Consider the following 20,712-nt stretch of genomic DNA (forward strand, 5'->3'; position numbering starts at 1 on the left):
GTCTAGTGCCCCTCTGATATGTGATGAATACCGGCACACTAGCGGTCTCATGGCACTCATACTGATGAGAAGGTCCACCTGTCTCATGCTTAACCTCTGATAATCCCTGTGAAGCTCTGAAGAAGTCACGAGAGATGAAATCATCCCAAGTGATGCCCTGTAATCCAAGCTGATGAACCACCAAAATCTTAATAAGAGCAAAATGATAAACATTGTTAAGTTGCTGCTGAGGGGTTTTGTGTTGCACAAGGGTGGTCATCCTCTCTATGTTCCGAAAAATGAAATACGGAATGTTCATCATCCGTACCCTGGTGAAATGCATGAGCAACCTGATGTGATAAACATATAAATGAGAGAACCGTCCTTCACAACTGAAATTCTTCATGATCAATTTCATTAGTGGAGCACATTCATCTTTAAGATATCAGAATGGAAACACTCCCTTGAGCTGCCTCAAGAAACCGGTTTTAATGTATGGCTCATAATTCTGCTGGTCAATCTTCTTCCTCTTGGTCCATGGTTCCCCAATGTTTGGTATGTCGGTTGCCAGTGAGACAGATTCTGGTGTAAGTGTGAATGTGACACCAGCTAAGTTAGCTTGATCTCCATGTAAATGCAGCACAAATAAATGAGCTAACTCATGATGAAATTGAACATTGGCAACTTTCTGACAAAACTCATAACATGACTGATGCTGGAAATAAAACATGGCAAGAGGGCAGGCCTGTAATTCAGTGAGGGTGATTAGTTCTTCTTTGATATGTCTTCCACCTCTATGAGGCCTCCGGGGTGCATGTTCCTCCATGGGTGAGTCACTTTGGGTCTCCATTTCATAATCAGATGAATGCTCAGATGCCATGACTGCTGTTATTTAGACTGCCTTGGAGAAATAGATGCAGGTGTATGAAAACTGTGCTGAACTGCTCTTTTAGTGATATGCCTAAACTCTGTCACCAAGGGAAAAACAGTGAAAGAGGGACTGTTAGGAAGGGGAAAAAATAGTAAGGGATTAGGGACTATCGGGGCAAAGTTTGTTAGGGAAATGTAGGAGGGTTTGAGGGGTTTTATGTATAGGGTTAGGAGAGTTTTTGTAGGGTTGGGGTTTAGGGTTTGGAATTTGAGAAATTTGGGACAGAGAATTTGGGATAGGGGTTTGGTGATTTTAGGGAGTAGGGAAGCTTAGGAATGATGGAAATAAGGAAGAAATGGGATGGGGGAATGAATTTGGTGAAAACCCTAAACAACAACTTTCATGTGAAGATTTTGACATGGTAGGGTTTGAGTTTTTGTTTTGGCATTTATCACATCAAACATAATATACACCATAAACTTGGATGGATGAACAGTGAAGGGGGAGCTCAAACTACTTGAAATCAAGTGAAAGCATGCGATTTTGGCAATTGGACACTGTTCTGGAAATTTTTGGGCTAGCCAGTTGTATGCGCCGCGCAGTTTGCCCAACGCGCCGCGTCTTCCCGGTGCGTCGCGCCCATTCAAAAATACACTGAATGGTCGCGCCCAATGCGCCGCGCCTCCCCGGTGCACCACGCCACCTGCTCTATGCGCCGCGCCAGCTTTGAACGCAACTTTGGCTTGAAACTTTGCAATTTCGCTCTCTCAACACTAGACTTCAACCCTCTTTGACCTCTTGGATGCAAATGAATGTTTTAAAATCATGAGAACATCTTATAGTGATGGATTTAATTTTTGTTTCTCACAAACCCACTTTGTAATGTTTTGACTTGGCACTTTTTTTACAATTAATACAACTCTGTCTTTTTTTTGTTTCCTCTTTGATTTTTTGGCTTGAATGATGTTTTCTTTTGGCAATTTTTGCAGGGTTAGTAGCATGTCTTGACAAAGGAAGACCAGGGCTGTGCCTGGAGAATTCAGCAACTGAAAAACGTTTTGAAAATTGCATGAAAATTTATTACAAAACGAAATGACGCATTTTCTTCAAAACAGAGTTTTGAAGAAAAGTCATAGTCGAACATATGATGATAAAAATATTGGAAAGGAAAACCTATTAAGGACCTCCCTCATGGGTCTGCTGACATTATTGGACATTGTTGAAGACAAAAATTAACTAACCCTAGACCTAGTGACTGAAATGACTCTTGTTGATCAATAGACTAAAGCAGGACTGTAAGTGATTTTAAAACTTGATTTTGATGAACAGACCTGAGCCAGCATGGATAAGGCATGAGGGGTAATGAATGACAAGACCCTTCCGTCAGATTATGGCATGCCCCTAGCGGAATGCAACTGAGTGAATTGAGAGAGACACCTAAAAATGAAATGCAATAAGAGAAATGATCTCTGATGGAGGGATGACCAGACCGAATCTAACACCCCCTTAGGAAGCAATGGTCCCCATTGTGTTGAGTTCCTCCATTTGCTGAACTTGGTCCCTGGCGAGTTGTTCTGCAATCTCGAATGTGTCCAATAATGGTGGGAAGCATGGTCAAGGGTGGTACACATTGAACACTTGGTGCAGGTGAAGGAATGGAGGAATGTTTTGCTCCAAAGAATTATTTACCACAACCTTAGTAATGGTGTAAGGACCATGTCGGTGTGGTCGGAGCTTTTGATGGGCTCTTGCAAGGCGTTCTTTCTGTGGATGCAACCAGAATTTGTTGGCCACCTGAAGCTTGTGTGGTACCCTGTGGGTGAGGAGAAGTTGTTCATGTGTTCTATCATGACCGTATTCCTCTGCTACTACTGTTGCGTGGAGGAACCCTTCGCGGGGGTCATGGATGTGGTGACGATCTTCCCCTTACTTTGGGAGTGAACCAGACAGAAAATGAATTTCCTAGTCTGGGAGATGAGCTTGCTGCCTTTCTTAGCAGTGATCAAAGAGGTGGCGATAGGTGGGGCTACCTTCGGTATCATGTATAATGAATTACACAAATAAATAATGACAGCACGAGGTCTTGACTCATACACAACATGTCACCTCCATAAGTATGGTTGGCCTAATAATACATCATAAACATCTAGAGGTGTAACATCACACAATACCTCGTTTGTGAAGGGCTTGATGTTGTAGAGAAGGCGGAACTGCTGGAAAACTTTGAGATCTCATCCTTCATGAAGCCACTCGATACTGTACGGCTGCGGGTGTGGTATAGTTAGTAGGCCCAACCGCTTCATGACCTTTGCTAAAATGAGGTTCTTTTGGCTGCCATTGTCGACAATGAATTGTAGCGGTGAACTCTTCACCCACATCTGTGAGTGGAAAAGATGTTCCTCCTCCTCTGGATCTTTGGGCTCATTCTTCTGGATCTTGGTGGTGGCAACAGTGATGCTGGGCTCCGCATCAATGATCTTCTTCCCTTTTCCATTCCCCTTGTCGGGTTCTAACTCAGGGTTGGAACTGTTAGCACTGCTACATGTTTGAAGCATTTTTGAGGGTCAAGGATAGCTTGGCCGTGGTGTTTTCTGAAAAGGCAGAGCTAGCAGCAGTCCATTCAATCTTTCCCCTTCCATTTTCTTTACCCTTATAACTCCCGCCACCTTCATTTCCTCCTTCCCTTTCATTTTCCCTACTCTCCCTTAACCCCGTTGTTGCCTTTTTCTCTATTATCCTTATAAACTCGTTGTAATTCTTTTTCCCTTGGCTCCCAGGCATATGTCATTTTAATAAAAACCCGCCTAAAACCATGTACCTATAACCTCTCGAGTGCTTTTTGCTTATAATGTTATTAAACCGTTTAAACTTTATTTAAAGGCTTTGGGCGTTTTGTGTTAAACCCTGATTACGCTTGATAAGCCCCGATAGTTTTCATAACCCCGCGTATATAATGAATTTATTAACCCTAAGCTTTAATAAAGCCCAGGCCCGCCTGCACCTGTCACATCAACCCCAGAGCACATGTTTGTTACCTCAACCGTCCGATCGCGCTCGCTTGATGATCCAACGATAGTCGCAGTCCCCCCTCCCGTAACTTGCACACTCGTTAGTTCGTGGGGAAAGTGGTTTCCTCACCATCACATCTGCCATGTGCCTTAATCTTATTGCATCGCGCTGCCTCATACGTATACCACCTTTGCCCAAAGAGCGGTGCGGGGAAACCGTTTACCGTCATCGAGTACGGTCCCCGCTCGCTAACTTTCTCGCATCTCCACTCCCCGTCAACCGTCGGATCGACCCAACCATGATCCGATGGTCTACATTATTCTCATACATATGTCTCCCGATAGCCTCCATACGTTAATATCCACCACTCATTTGTTGAATCCAACAGATGCTATTGATTACCTTTGCGCCGCATGTCTTCCATTGCCCCCCGCTAGCAGATCACAATCGTTCGCGTAGTCCATCCAATGGACAGTGTTTCATCCTGGCTCCTGTTCGTGTTCAAGGTATTTTTAAGTGTTTGCAGCCTGAGTTATGCATGCAGAGAAGGAGGGAAGTCACGATCCAGTGACCTACGCATTAAAGCCCTCAGCTACTGTATTCAACGCAGTGTACTTCCGAAGGACAAAAGGACCACCTTGAGCAGATAAATCACTGCAGCATTTATTGGAATTTATTCAGTTAATACTTCACCTATTCCAGGAGTACACCAGAGTATAGAAAGAGCCATTTTGTTCATTCAGATTGTAGCAGAAAACCCATATCTAACTGTAAATGCGGTTGGTGGTCCATTAAGACACCTCCACGCATAGCCTAGCAGAGATTTTTGTAAACAGATTATATATATACCCAGAAAAATGATGTAATGAGGTTGATGAATGTAATTCTGTTGTAAGCTTCAACTTTTGGAGACTGTAACTACTGTGTAACCTGTAGCTTTTGGTCTGCATTTCCAGCTAATACAAGCTTCTTTTGCTTTTGATTTCTCACTTTCCACTTCTTCTTCTTCTTGTTCCAGGCTGTGCCTATTTTGCAATTATTCATGTGCTGTTAATGTTTAGCATTAGAGGGGCTGTCATCCCACCTCTGTGTTAGGATTTAGCATGTATCATTGAATATTGTTTGCAGGTTTCTATTGTCTTAATGCCAGAGAGTTGTCATCCTGTCTGTGTATTAGAAAACAGATTTACAGACCTTTAACTGGTTGCAGCTGGCCATCGCAGGGTCCTATGCATCTGCTAGTGTGATCAGTATTCTCCATCATCACATTTTCTCTATAACTATGATAAATTGGTAGTCTAAAGCCTTGTAGTCTGGGGGTGTTCACCCATGCCTGGGATAAATCATAGTAGAAGTGGTTATCTGGATTGGATATGCAACATTTCTTTCATTCATCCACCAATTTTCCAACATTTTTGTTGAGTTTGTAATGTTACCGAGCATCACTGACATACAACCTAGGTGAGTTTCTTGGGGTGATAACAGGAACATGCATCTGATTCCAAAGCGTTCAACTCAGCCACCAACAACTGCTTGGTCTGACACTCACTTGTGTTGTGAGTGGGGCTCTTACGGAACTCACACCACTTTCTTGTGTCCTTCTTTGACTTTGTGGTGTTATTTTTCTTGCGGCTTCGACGGGTTGTCTTGGGTTGCCCCGTCTTGGATTTGTCCTTGGTTTTGTGATTTGGGGAAGCCTTTCCCTTGCTTTGGATTCACAGATCCAAAGTCTCGCTTCTTCTGTTTGAACTTTTGCTCAGTTTTGACAACGTATCGGTAGGACGTGCTAAGAGAGGAGATGTTCAGGAACTCCATCTCTTCTTGAATGTATATGTGTACGCAGCAACAATATTTGAGTACCAGATGCAGCTTAGAATATTTGATACCCAACTATGTGCAAAGGGTATGAAAAATGTTTGTGAACTCCGGCACATCTTGGTCCCTTCCCTGTCGCAGTGTGGTCCATTTGATGTATTTGTTCTCATAGCTTTTGACAGGGTAGTACTGCTCCTTGATGGAATCTCCGAATGAATCCCAAGTGGGTGCAGCTGAAAATAGTGAGCCTGTACTTTCATTCTTCTACTCGCAGTAGGTTTCCCATCAATCCTTGACGTGGGGGGCCGCTTTGAGAAAAGCGAAAACAATCTTTTCCTAACTCGAAAATTCATGAACAGAAAAATACCCATCTAGCAGATTTAACCATTTATCTACGACATCTACATCTATATGACCCTCAAATATGGGGATTTCAAAATTAACTTGTACCTTAAAAGGCGTGGCGTTTCCAGAGTAGCTGCCGGAAGCTAATGCATTGCCTCTAGGTAGCTGCTGAAGGATCTGCGCAAAGCTGTCCATCATCGCGTTCCTTTGTCACTCGAGGGCTTCTTCGAGCAAGATTTTGATAGGATCTCCTGCCCCCTCGTCTTTCTTCTCATCCGCTATAAGAGGCCATCGGGATTTGCGAGGCTGGTTGTGAAGGTTTGACCAGTTCAAGCCCTAGCTCCTTATATCCTGACCTCGTTGGGGACATGCAAAGAAAAATAGAGAAAAAGTAGACCACTCTGATACCACTGATCCAGATTTAAATAGGAATGCAACAAATTACAGAGATAACCATAAACACAGATATGCAGCGGAAATAATACTTCATTTCATTACTGTAAAATACTGAAATATGCTTACAAATAGAAATGGAAATAAACCAGCTAGGGCGATAGTAGCTTATCTCAGAGAAGAGATGTGGCGGCTACATGCCTCTGAGCTGTGTTACAATGAGGCTCGGAGGCCTATTTATTGTTGAGAAACAATGGAAAACCCTTAACATCCCAAAACCTAACCCTAGAAGATGAAACGCCAATTGTGGGTCCCATTTTTGGTAAGTTGGTACATCAACTTCCTGAGGACGGAACTTTGGCACTCGATCTTCATTTGACACGTGCAATAGCTCTTCAGAAATATCTATTCGAGGACTACAACTTTGGGAAGAGAAACATCGGTCCATGGACCCATGTTGCTACTAGATTTCCCAAAAAACGTCGTTTAGGGCCTCAAAACGGCTCCGGAATTTTAGGACCCGAAAAATTGCTAAAAATAGTAAATTGTGCTACAATTACAGAAACTGAAAAACTGAAAGAGATAGTTGTGGGGGTCCAAACGGGATAGGTGGGTGGCCACCAACATCCACCTGGATCAACACAGTAGAATCCGAGTGAAATTTGTCAAATATTGAAGAAACGATTTCTATTAATATTTCCACCAAGGCTAATGTTGTAGAGAACATTCATGTCGGAAAATCTTGTTTGCCATTAGAACATGATAGTTACCGTACTCTCTTTCGTGAATTTCAAGATATATTTGCATGGTCTTACAAGGAGATGCCAGGCATTGACTCTAGTATTGTTGAACACGAAATCAAAATGTACCCTGATGTCAAGCCAGTACGACAACGACTTCGACTTGTTCATCCAAAGAAATCCATTGTAATTAAAGAAGAAGTTGAAAAAATTTTGTGTGCTGGTTTCATTTACCCCATACTTCTTACTGACTGGGTTTCCAACATTGTTCCTGTCATGAAGAAACAAGGGACAATTCGAGTGTGCATTGATTATAAGGATGTAAATCAGGCATGCCCAAAAGACAATTATCCTACTCCTTTTATCGACCAGATTATTGACGAATGTGCTATATGCGAAATATTCTCATTTATGGATGGTTTTTTAGGCTACAATCAAATCAATATCTGCCCACAAGACCAATCTAAACAAATTTTATTTGTCCATGGGGCACATTCGCATATAGGAAACTCCCATTCAGTTTGAAGAATGCAGGGGCCACATTTTAGAGGGCAATGAACTATGCCTTCCATGACATCAAGCACATTGTTCAACCTTACGTTGAAGATTTACCTGCTCATTCACGAAAGCGGACTAATCACCCGGAACATTTGAGAGTAATATTTTATGGTGTTGACACCACAAGATACGACTCAATCCACACAAATGTGTGTTTTGTGTTAGTTGTGGTCGATTGCTTGGATTTCAAGTGTTTAGAGAGGGAATTTGACTCAATCCATTAAAGGTTCAGGAAATTCTTGATTTGCCTCCACCTTCCAATCTTTTGTAGTTATAGAGACTCCAAGGCAAGGCTCACTTTTTGAGGAGGTTCATTCCTAATTACGCTGAGATGGCTAAAGGTTTTACACGTATTTTGAAAAATGGGATACCCTTCCATTGGGATCGGGTTGCGCAAGCTTCCTTTGATGCTCTTAAAGATACCTTGATTAGAGCATCATTAATGTATTCTCCAAATTATCAAAATGACTATTACCTGTATCTCGCTGCTGCAGATACAACCATTGGCATGGTTTTAGTCCAAGAGGAAAATGGGATTGAAGATTTGATTTATTATTTGAGCCGCAATCTCAATGATATAGAAATTAAGTACTCTTATGTCGAGAAACTAGCTTTGGTAGCTGTACAAGCTATTCAAAGATTTCGCCATTACATCTTGCTCCGGAAGACCACTGTCATTTCGGATTGCAACCCTATGACATACATTTTGTCACGTTAATTGCTGGGTGGAAAATACTCAAAATGGATAGTCATTTTGCGGGAGTTTGATATGGACTTTGTGAAGTCCAAATCAAAGAAATATCCAGTTTTTGTGGAGTTACTTTGCGACCTTGCCTCGACCTCCATTGATTCAACATCTGAACCATCGATTTTGGATGAGTCTCTGTTTCTGATATTGTCATCTGACCCATGGTATGGAGATATACTGATATATCTCCAGACCCAAACTTTTTGGCCTGATACCTCATGTTCACAACAATGACGTATTCGATACCAAGCCAAATATTATTTGATCATTGGTGACACTCTTTACTGTCATGGTGTTGATACGATTTTACGGAGGTGCCTCACACATGAGGAAGCCGAGAAAGCATTGAATGATTGCCATTCAGGTGCATGTGGTGGACAATTATCTGGATATGCAACTGCACAAAGAATTCTTCGTACTGGTTACTTCTGGCCAACTATATTCAAAGATTGTATTATTTCCGTCAGAAGCTGTCACGCATGCCAAATATATGACCGAAAAACTAGATTACCACCTGCACCATTGCATCCAGTCATTGTTGTTGGACCATTTTACAAATGGGGCATTGACTTCATGACATGTAATCCCACCTCGGAAGGGGGGCATGGGTATATTATAGTCACTGTTGACTATTTTACTAAATGGGTCAAGGTGATGCTAACATTAAACAATAGTGGCGAAACAACTGCTCTTTTCTTTTTTAACCATGTGGTAGCGCGGTTTGGTGTACCACAAGCCATAGTTACAGATCATGGGTCACATTTTCGCAATCACATGATGGTTGAGTTGACTGCTAAGTTAGGACTGTCACATGATAGTTCTACCCCTTATTACCCGCAAGCGAATGGACAAGTTGAGGTCATCAACAAATTTCTGAAGCAGATGTTATAAAGAATGATAAGGGTTCATAAAATAAACTGGCACTTAATCCTATAATTTTCCTTGTGGGCATATCGAACCTTGGTGAGAAATGCAACTGGATTCACACCCTTTTAGTTGGTGTATGGTTTGGAAGTAGTCTTGCCGATACAATGCGAAATTTCATCTCTCAAACTCGCGATTGACCTATTACCCGACACTTCTGACGAAGAAGCACGTTTCTTGGAACTAATCCATCTTGCTGAAACCTGTTGTGCTGCCGCGTTGGCTAACGAAGCGCATAAGAAACGAATCAAGGCACAATATGAAAGAAATGTCAAGCCTCGTATCTTCTCAGAAGGAGACCTGGTCTTGCTTTACGATCAAGAAGATGATAAACATGGAGTAGGGAAATTCGGAACCAATGTGGATGGGTCCTTATATTGTCAAGCGTGTTCTGGAAAAAGGTGCCTATAAGTTAGTAGATTATGATGGGATTCCATTGTCGCAGCCCTGAAATGGGTTGTACCTCAAACGTTACTATGCTTGATTGAGTGTAGTAAAACTCACTGTATATATTCTTTCATTGCATGTGTGTGTATGTGTGTGTTTTAGAGTGTTTATCTGGTTAGTAATCTGCTTTGCATTTGTTGCAGATTTCAGAGTCTTCAAAACCTTTTGTTGGTTACGCTGATGGTGCTAGTCATACTACATAGAACTTGTCTTCTGAAACATGGGCTATTTTCGCTCCAAGTGGCGAGTTAGTGGGTTTTCAAGGGATTTGTATTAGTCGATCGACGAACAACATTGCTGAGTATAATGCGCTGATTGGAATTCTCTCTGATGTCATTTCACTTTGCATTAGTCGAATCATCGTTAGGCTGGATTCAAAACTCATTGTACTACAACTAACAAAAATTTATACTGTTCGAAATCCAACAATTTTTCGTATGTTCCTTAGAGTTTGTATTTTGGAAAGGTATTTTGAACACATTCAATATCAACATATTTCCAGAAATCTTAACACAGTAACTGATTCTCTAGCGAATTATGTGTTAAATAGACATTTGCGACACATGTAAAAGTAATATTTTCAATTCACATCATCAATTGAATAGGATTACATATAACCATAGAAAACTCTGAAAGCAAAATAGATAGGTGTTTTAAAAGTTTTTACAAAATTTGTGTCCAAGACATGTTTGGTCATCTGACCCAAAAAACTCAAAATGCATGCAAAACATCCTAAGTAGATCTAGTGGTGCTCATGATAATAGGTAACAACCCGTGCTATCATGCGCAAAAGCCTTGCCTAGCGGCTAGGAACATCATTAGTGTGGTGCTGCAGCCTCATAGGTAACTCCTTGATCCAGACATTTGGAATACCAAGAGTTAATCCCTCTATGTGATCTTGCAACTCTGCTAAGGTCTTGGCCAAATCTAGGTCCTGGAGAATTGCTCTCCCACTGTTTCTCCGTACTGGCCCACTTGCACCCTATTGGTGCCCCATAGGTCGAACAATACCCACATATTCATGCATAATAATGATTTTAGTTTAGTCTTGGAAACTTTAAAAACACAAAAACATGTAGAAACTTGAAAAATCAAAAAACACTTTGGCCAAACAATTTACCCATAGTGAATTATGTGTTAAATAGACATTTGCGAAACATGTAAAAGTAATATTTTCAATTCACATCATCAGTTGAATAGGATTACATATAACCATAGAAAAATCTGAAAGTAAAATAGATAGGTGTTTTAAAAGTTTTTACAAAATTTGTGTCCAAAACACGTTTGGTCATCTGATCCAAAAAACTCAAAATGCATGCAAAACATCCTAAGTAGATCTAGTGGTGCTCATGATAATAGGTAACAGCCCGTGCTATCATGTGCAAAAGCCTCGCCTAGCGGCTAGGAACACCATTAGTGTGGTGTTGCAGTCTCATAGGTAACTCCTCGATCCAGACATTTGGAATACCAAGGGTTAATCCCTCTATGTGATCCTGCAACTCTGCTAAGGTCTTGGCCAAATCTAAGTCCTGGAGAATTTCTCTCCCAATGTTTCTCCGTACTGGCCCACTTGCACCCCGTTGGTGCCCCACAGGTCAAACAATACCCACATATTCATGCATAATAATGATTTTAGTTTAGTCTTGGAAACATTAAAAACACAAAAACACATAGAAACTTGAAAAATCAAAAAACACTTTGGTCAAACAATTTACCCATAGCACCCCATTATGCTCCAACTGGTAGAATCAAATCCGAATCTCCACGGAAATCCATCCCTGAGTATGGATGCTCCTCGATAAAAAGATGTTGTCGCTCGAGCCAACTAAAGAATGTAGTGGAAAAAATGATTGTTGACTGACCCACATGTTGAGCCATCAATTTGACCCACCTCTGCATAAGTGGATCTCTAGGACTAGCTACACCCAGTGGTACATGCTGTGGTTGCATCAATGGGATTCTCTCTAAGGTAAAAGTGATTAAGATCGAACCATAACAAAAATTATTTGTCTTACCACTTTTTACCTTGGTCAGTTGTTCTTTTAGTGAAGAAAGCACAACCTCACACCAGTTGAAAACTTGTGGCTCTAGACACTCCAGTGCATACTGCATATATGATTTGTTCACCAGATGTAGTGTCACACTACCAGCCAATTTTTCGATTGTGAAGAGGATCGTTCTCAAAGGAAAATCAACTACATCCCTGATGTTTATTTTACCATCCTTGCTAGGCGGGGTACCTGGCCAACAAAACTATCTAATATAATCTCTCACCAATTCACCTCCATGGGGAAATCCAGAAAGTGAGATGGGGACACCTCGCCTCAACGGTCTGGTAAGAAAGTAGATGTCATCAATGGTAATAGGGACTGTTTTTTCCCTAATGTGAAAAGTATGATATGTCGGATCCCATTCATGAACAAGGAACTGCAACAGTTCTATTTGTTGCCTCATTCCGGACAACTTGAAGTATTTGAGTAACCCACAATTTTTGAGGGTCTCAACTGTACCTGGATTGTTTAGGGAAACCATGTATTTTTTTTCGTGCTCTCTTTCTCACCATGCAATCGAAATTCTGATCTGATGAAAGCTTGAAAAACAATCATAAGCTTAGTTAGGATAATTTCCATGCAAAAAACATGACAAATTTTGGAGCAAACAACTAAATCAAACTTGGGAAACTCGTGCAGCACAACCTAGGCACAGAGAAAGTGCGCTGCAGAGCATGCAACCTTCTATCCGAGTGCTCTTCAACACAGTTTTCAATGTGAAGTCCTGTGCTGATCCCAGGGCGAAAAAAATGAAATCCTAGGGGCCCCAAAAAACCCTAAAAATTGCATTAAATGACAAAAGAATGACCTGAAAATAAAGAAGAGAGGTTAAGCTCCTACTTTGTCTGGACGGCTTGAGAAATGGTCCACATAATCTCTCGCAATCAGTTGATGAAGTTCGAGGTAAAAAACTAGCTCAGAGCAAGAGACTGAATGTTAAGTTCCAAATGGTAAAATGTTATGGTAAAACTTGTTTTATGTTTATTTCATGTTCATTAATCGAGTAAACATTAGTATTTTCCTATTTTTACCTATGAAACAAGTATTTTTAATCCATTTGGTGGTGTTTTGAGCAAGTTTTGCAGCTGACTTACAGAAGTCGACGTGCTCAATTGTAAATTGTACCTTTGACCACAGAGCACACTTTTATCTCTTTTTCGATCTCTTTTAAAAACGAAAAAGGAACCCCCGTGGAGTCCTCTTTAAGCTCTTTTCAGACTCTCTAAACATGAAAAGATTGTCAAGTGCTTTTTCTTTCCAGCTCGTTAATGGATTGGAAACGACATCTCTCTTGTATTATTTTATGCTTTTTTGGGCTTGAGATATTAATTTACGAAAAAGAAATTGAGGAGTTTTATTTTTGTCCCATTTAAAACTCTCTAAACGTGAAAAGGACCGAGTTATATTTGTCGTTAAACTCCTTAAAACATCAAATAGCGACAAACTTGTCCATCTAGACAAGACCGAGTTAATACACCTTCACTAGACTTGTTAAAACATCAAATAACAACGGATTGACCCGAAGGGTGGAATTATACAACAAGAATATGTTATCCTCCTCAAGCTTGATAAAAATATAGAGGTACTGGTCAGCAATGACTGGGGAAAATGGGAAAAAGGGGAAAACCACTTTATGGTAGCAGGTTGCTCTTAAACATGACACTTTCAACCCATCACCGTGACTATTGGGGTTGGGTTATCAGGTTAATGGTTATCATACCATTGGTCTATCATACCATCCATCACTTTGTTTTGGGTCAATGCTACCAATTCAATTTAGTGTCGTCGACATGCTCAAGAAAAGTCATCCAGTCAAAATTCATCCTTTGCAATACCATAAACCTTCATTTTCATGACTGCCATTCCTGAACCTTGTGTCGTCCGTCAATTTTTGTCTCCAAAATCACTACACTCGTTTCGTGTCGTTGATGTGGGATACATCAAGGCCCTCTTGCGACGAGTCGCTTCTTGTCGACATCAGCACATTACCAAGAAGTTGACTTAGAAACACCCTTCCAATACCTTGAGGCTTGCATACATCAATGGTAGGTTTCTCGCTTCCGGCTATAGGTTTACATCAATGGCCTTCGATCGAAAGAATTTGTGTGGTGTTTGACATCAAATCATCCATTCACACCATGCAGAATGTACTACAGTACCTTGAGGATCATTATCATTATCGGTGATTTCTCTCACGTATGTTAACAATTTACATCATTGGCTAGTAATCAGACAATGTCTTCCTATGTTCGACTACAGATCATATATTCACATGGTTAGACTCATACTTGAGCGAACTATTGAATGAGATAGAAGACCCTGGATCTAGTTTCATCCATCTGGGCTACAATTTCAGGAGTACTAAATCATATGTACATTGGCTTTACATTGATAGTCATTCCAATCACGGGTCTATATCTGTAGACGACTGTTGATGTACATGTAATGAAATTTTATAAGTTGAGCATGGGTGTGCCTTCCCTCAACAATTCATCTAAAAACAAAAAATCATGATATATGTATTGTAATTGATGCAAGTCACCTTCCACTTCGATACCTCCTCATCACATCGTAAAGCATTTCATTCGACATTGGCATTTTTCTGACTTCATGCTTTAGGGGTCAGTTGTTACAGATTTGTTTGGGCACATCAATCCCATCATCCATATTAGTGTTTTAGGGCTCATCAAACCCTAATTTCAGTTGGTACATGCCCTAAACAAGCCACCCCTTTGAATTCCTCCTTCCCAGAAAATTTCATGACTTGAAGACATCCAAAAATGGCCTCTAGAGGGACCAGCGTAGGTAGGCCCATGTAAAGGTGTGCTGCAAAGCTGTTAAGTCCATGCCAGGGTGCTTTGTAGAGCACTTAGCCTTCCTTTCACCTGTGCTGGGTGAGTTTGAGTGAAATTCACATAAGGTTTGGGGAATATTCTTATATTTTGGAGTCATCTAGAAGGTTCCCTCACTTATCAACTCCTATGAGCTCGAAAATGGATGAGGAATGAGTTAAGATGCATCCTATCGTCTCATTCCTTCCTCCATGGAACTAATTCTAAGTATAGAAGGCCATTCAATACCACCATTTATGAAAAAACCTCCTTCATCTCCACATAAATTGACCACTCATCTAAATGATCAGGGGCTAGACTATGTTGAACTGTAAGGAGATAATGTTGCTATGAGAATTGGCTTTGAAGCAAGTATTGTAATGCTACAAATTTGTCATGCTTTTGATGTGATGTGGATGGGATCCAAGCTGAAGGAATGACTTTGAATCAGACACAATGGTTGTAATTCCTTCTTCTATTCAATAAAGTGTTTGAACCTTTCTTCCATATGTTTGTATTGTCTTATAATGCTTATATGTGTGAAATGTATATGATTCCATTCACTTATATTCAATAGATCTTTTGCTTTGATCGATTCTTTGTTTTATGTTGTTTTTACAGGTATTTCTCAAGCGTATTAAGTATGGGAAGGAGCGACATGATCGATACAAAGGAGATGAGAGGAAAGCGGAACTACAAGTAGGTATTCTCATCTTCTCATCTTATCTATTGCTTATAGGAAAAGACTAAAATAATTTAAACTGTTGTTCTAGATATGGCTACTTATCTAGGGACTTAGTATTTATCATAGATACCAAATTCTCCAAAAAAACCGTGCTCACCATGCATAAAATTAGGGTGAAGTCTAATTTGAATTGTGAGGCAAGTGCTTCACTTCCTGCTCCTCCCGAAGGCTTTTTGTTAGACTTCTTATGCAAACACTTTGTTGCATAGTGCTCAAATTCATGGCAGTGAAAACATTTTATGTTGTTCAAGTCCTTCTTCTTGCGATTGTTCCGGTTGGTCTCTGGTTTGCTTTGGGTCTTCTTGCCCTTCCCAACCAAGGAAAAATTCTCTTGCTCCTTTGATTTTGATGTTACTCCATCACTAATGTTCCTCCATATTTCTTCTTGCACCGGATCAAACTAAAATCTCTCCCAGTTTGGAATTTTGTCCCTTCCATTAACATGGTCTTGGTAGCTGTGCCAGGATTTTGGAAGGCCTAGGAGAGCTAGGCTCAATATTTCATAAAAGGGAATATTAACTCTAGATCCGCCAATATCATGTCGACACTGGGGGAACCTGGAGAGGTAACGTGGAATGGTTTCTCCTTTCTACATGCAAATGTTTCTAATCTTGTCCCTCAATGCCAATTTCCCAACATCGCTACTGTTTTCGAATAGCTCAGTGAGGGTCTTCCAAATAGCAAAGGTGTTGGCATTATGATGCATGTGTTGTACTTGATGGCAACCCACTTGTAGCAAAACAACTCACTTGTATATGATAACTAGATGAATCTACAGAAGAGATATCAGATATGACAAAATGCAAGGTAGTTGTGTTTACAGATGTGACAAAATGCAGGGAAGTTCAAAGGAATCAGTTCAGAAGTAATGTACAATGGCAGCTCACTCAGATGACAGTTCACAGTGCAGTAGGTTAACAAAGAAGGATTACAGATCAGACTCAAGAGATTGAAGAAAGAGAGTAGTTTAAGAAGCATACGCTTGTTCACCTTGTCCAAGCAGTGAATACACGTGGGTTAACAGAACAAAAAGCGCATATATGTACACACACACTTTCATAGAAGGAAAAGTGCATATAAGATGGAAAATCAAGTTTTTGGTCCAAGGTATTGGTCCTAAGTGGTTTTGGTCCAAGGTATTAGTACTAAGTTTTTTTGGTCCAAGGTATTAACAAAGGGCCTAAAGCTATATAAGGAAGAGAAGATCATAAGGCTAGGTGTGCAAGTATTGGATATCTTATGAAGTGTTAGATCATGTATGCAGGTTATGAGCTTTTGATGATTTTCATGATATGATCTAAGGATGCACCTATGTGGTTGATGATGGTTGATGGATCGGGATCGTAAATCTTGAAATGAATTATATTATGTGGTTTTGATCATGGATAGTCTAGATATGAATACTGACACATGTTTTATTCTGTAAATAATATGATCTAGGTATGACTAAAGTCTGAAATGTTTGTGAAGTTTTAAGTTAGTATTTGCAGACATGTATGTTGTTTTGCTTTGGTGAAGTTGCATATACATGCTGGTTCGACTCTTCCAAGTAGCGTATGCAAAAGAAAAGATTGATGTTCAAGGATGATTGATCTATCAGATCAATACTACTGTTTTACTGCTATTTTTCAATGATGTCTTCTTAGATCTGAAAGTAGAACTGTATGTATAAGGAAATTGAGTCTGAGAAGGAAGGGTGATCCTTGTTTCTATCTGTTTAGAACTTTGTAATATGATAGTAGATCTTCAGAATGTCACTGATTGGTACATTTTGTGGTTCAGAAGTTTATGATTCAATATCTTTAGAGATATACGCAGGTTGGGTTAAAGGAAGTAGTGTATACACGCATGTTGGGTTCAACCAAGTAGCGTATGCACTCTGATGCATGGTTTTGAGGTTAGAGCTTGTTTTGAATGATGATGTAGTGTTCTGGGTTCAGATCTGTGTACTGGTTACAATGATCTATCTGTTCCAGTTGATTGGTTGAAATTGATCAAGTATGAACGAATGATTGATTCAGTTGTGTTAGAGGTTTAGAGGTTGTCAGTGATTGATTGAGTTTGGTTGATTCAAAGAGTGATGATTGAGTTTTAGTGATTGGTTGATGCAGATGTATTTGATGGTTGTATTTCAATTGTGATTGATTCTAAGCTTCAATGTTTTTGATGGGTCCAGTATGAAAATTGCATGAAACGAGGCCTTCATGTGTATTGTTGTGTACCAGGAGAATCCAGTCTGAAAATTTGTGAAACGTGGTCCTTGGAGGAAGAATGAAGGTTGTAACCTTCTCTAGGTCAGCGCCTACGTACTAGTAAACATATCGGCTAGTACAAGAGCTAGGGGGTTGTAGCTCCCAGTAGAAGCTGGAAAACGAGAGAATGTTTTAACTTTTTGCAGGTAGAAACCTGTGTACTGGTATGAGTATGCACCAGTACAATGTTGTAAACAAATTTTCTTATTATTAAAAGAAGACAATGATAACAATAGTAGGTGGTTTTCACCCACATTGGGTTTCCACCTTAAATCTTGGTGTTCATGTGTGTTGCTTATGTGTGATGGTTCATTATGATATTAACTGACATGGTTACTGTTTAATGTTTAATAAAGTATTGATGCACAGATTAAAGATCAACATATGATGAATTAAATGAATCATAAGCTCACTAGACATACATTGGTTGCCTTAAAAACAGTTGCGTGCATACGCAAGTTCCCTTCACTAAAGTAGCTTATTTAAATTTGACTATGGAAATGAAAAAGTTATTGATTTACAAATACCGATTCAACCCCCCCTCTCAGTACTATTTCCAACAATTGGTATCAGAGCAGGTCCTTTGGAAGAAGCTTGATCGCTTGAAGGAGATCCGTAGAAACAATGGGAAAGAAGAAAGCACCTCAAAAGAAGAAGGCATATCAAAGGAACTATGACAGTGGGAGAGACGATTGGGGATTATGTGGAAGCAACTCTTTAGATTCAAAATCACCTCAGAATGAAGATGAACAAGCAAAAGAACTATCAGGTATGAATTTGTTATCCTCTGGTGATCCATTTCTCTATTCATTTGAAGATGATGGAAGTGATAGAGAAACAAATGAATTTACTGTTATGGGTGAAAGAGAAAGATATCAAATAGAGGCAGAATTTAAAAATTTCACAGAAAAAATTAGATAATAACAAGATCTATTGAACAAAAGGGAGTGTGCATTTAGAGAAGAAGATACCGGACTAAAAGCTCAAATAGAGGAAGGAAACAAAGTAAGGAAGCAGTACAAGGAAAATGAAGATCAATGTCAAAAGCCGCAAGATGAAGTGACATCATTAAGAAATGAAATAAATAAAAGGAGCACAACAATCAAGAAATGTCTAGTCAATTTAACGTCTTAAATTTCTCTACATAAATTATCAATCCACGTATCATAAACTGATGAAGTGTGGTGCACCATATGTGTCTTGTTAACTTTTTTCTTACTTCGTTGTTTTATAGTTTTGATCTTGTTTTAGGGTTTTTTCTTGTTGATCTCCTAAAGTGTCTAATGCAAATGGAAATCCTATTCTAAGGTCTTAAGAATACTTTTAAAGGTCAAGTATGGATGTAGATTTCAAGACAAGGTTTATGTCCCTTATGGTAACTTCCAAAACTTAGCACTTCAAAAGATCTAAAAACATGCTATTGATAAAATTAATACTTGAACATGAATGTAAATATGCAGCTAATTAAATCAAACAAAAGATGAAATACTGATCATGAAATCACTATCTCTGCTGCCCATCTAATTACAGAAATAAAATCTAAACTATTGCACTCAAACAAACCAAAAATTGCAGACTAATGAAAGCAAGATCAATTTACTTCACTTATAATCCGATAGCTCGCCAAGTAGCTTTTCGGGGTTAAGCCATGGCTGTACAGACAACGTCAATAACATGAAGAACCTGATATCTAATTGCAAAGATGAAAGCATCACTTCACTCATAATCCGATAGCTCGCCAAGTAGCTTTTCGGGGTTAAGCCATGGCTCTAGAGATAACGTCAAATGACATGAAGAATTTGATATCTAAACTAACTAACAACAGTAAATAAATAAGACTGAAATCAAAGCATAACTGAAATGAAAAAGCCTAAGAAAAAGTTTAGCAGAGAGACAAATCTCATGTCACTATTTGATGCAAAAACATGTAAAGAAAAACTAATCTACAATCAACCAGTTGAACACACTTGCATGAATTAAAATTGCATGAATGGAAAATCTAAACTATCAAACTTGAAAGCAATAAAATGACATACATGAATGAAATCAAAGCAAAATTACAAAATAAAATCTACTCTACCTTACATTATAATATGCTCCATGACATCTACTTCACATCTCCTTCCATGTTGAGAACATCAAAGCTTTATTCAAATTCTTCAAAATTAAAAAGTACAACAAAGCTCTCCAAATCTTTCCAAAGCCATCAAAGAAGAACTACAAACTCCAAGCTAAAGAACTAAAAAGCCAAGCTAAGCTCTAAACTAACAAGCTAACAAATGAAGGAGAGAGATCTCCTATTTATACAAAAAGATGAGAAGCCATCTCATTAATGAGAGTCCATGAATCTCTCCCTCTACCTCTAGAGTCCTAATCAAAATAGGAACTGATAAGACACGTCTTCTTAGAATTTCAATACAATTAGGAGATGTGACACATATCCTCATGATCCCATGATTCTTTCCACACAAATTCGAATTTGGCCTTAGAGTTCCACATAAAGGTCTTATAGAAGCCTCCTTTTGACCTACACATGTCAACAATCTCAACCCACTTGTTAGGTGTAAGCATATGCACATTATTTCTTAATTTTTAACCACAAATTCACTTAAAAAGGCTAAGAATTAATAAAGTTTGGAAAAACATAAATGTGGCCCAATGATAATGAAAGTGGGATGAATGTAGTGACATAGTAGTGAAATGGAGGTGATATAATAGACATAATAGTGAAAGTGTAATGGAAATGAATGACATTTTCAAGACCCAACATACCCCCCAACTGAAGTTATTGCATGTCCTCATGCAATATATATTACATTAACTTTTTTTGATCCTTGAGCTTTGGCTTAACTTTGCATGATATCATTTGATAACTTCATATTTTTGCAAAGTGTTTTACTTGAATTGCAACATGGTTGATTCTTGTGTTACAACCAATTTTTTTGTTGTTTCATTCTATTTTGATCTTTGAACTTTACATAATGATATTCTGATTATTGTTTTC

This window comes from Pinus tabuliformis, chromosome 2_2, assembly GCF_031772625.1.
Source record: "Pinus tabuliformis cultivar Carrire ecotype Pingquan chromosome 2_2, CPIR1, whole genome shotgun sequence".
NCBI classification, from domain to species: Eukaryota; Viridiplantae; Streptophyta; class Pinopsida; order Pinales; family Pinaceae; genus Pinus; species Pinus tabuliformis.